The sequence below is a fragment of the Theobroma umbraticum genome, unplaced genomic scaffold (assembly GCF_002168275.2).
Source record: "Theobroma umbraticum cultivar Fairchild unplaced genomic scaffold, ASM216827v3 scaffold_299.0, whole genome shotgun sequence".
In the NCBI taxonomy this organism is placed as follows: domain Eukaryota; kingdom Viridiplantae; phylum Streptophyta; class Magnoliopsida; order Malvales; family Malvaceae; genus Theobroma; species Theobroma umbraticum.
In genome coordinates this window covers 317,155-317,870 of record NW_018397285.1, presented here as the reverse complement: position 1 = coordinate 317,870, position 716 = coordinate 317,155, and positions in this window count along the sequence as shown.

Sequence of the window (716 nt, the reverse complement as noted above, 5' to 3'; positions counted from 1 at the left end):
GATACGTATACTTGCATAGTAGAATTTTAACTAACAGTCACACTATCCCGATGTGACATTTGGTCTACTCTCAAATCTCCTGGTTCAGTAAAACCACTTAAAAGCCAAATCGGGTTTTCAAAAGATCATTTCAAATCATTTTTAGAATGCCTATCACAGTAACATGATAAAACCCCCCCCTTTTTTTTTGTAAGACTTTACATTATAAACCTTTTGCATGAGATTTAGATGTCAAATCAGCATAGTGAGTATGAAATTCATTCATGAATGTACATCACACAATCAATAAGGCACATTTTGACAGAAATTGTGATAAAAAGCTTGTTTCTCGGTTTTCAAAATCCTTTATGTATATAACTTATATGCATATAGTCAAAACAATTTCAAACACTATAGCACTGACAATTGCCTAGGATATCTACCAGCTCATGCTGTCCATAAATCACATTTAAAGTATATCGGCACATCAAGTAATCGTATAGTAATATATATATATATATATAGCATGGAAATTTGGAAATTGACACCCCCTACTCACCTTACAATAACGGGATGCTATGTCGCTATTGATTCAAGTAGGTATCTAGCTAACTCTTTTTGCCGACCACTCATTACCTCGTCCGGTAACTACAACAAACTTTCCTAGCAACAAATTAAACTCAATATGCTTAATCATACATATATATGGACAGCAGCTTGATTAATGATTCCTTAAC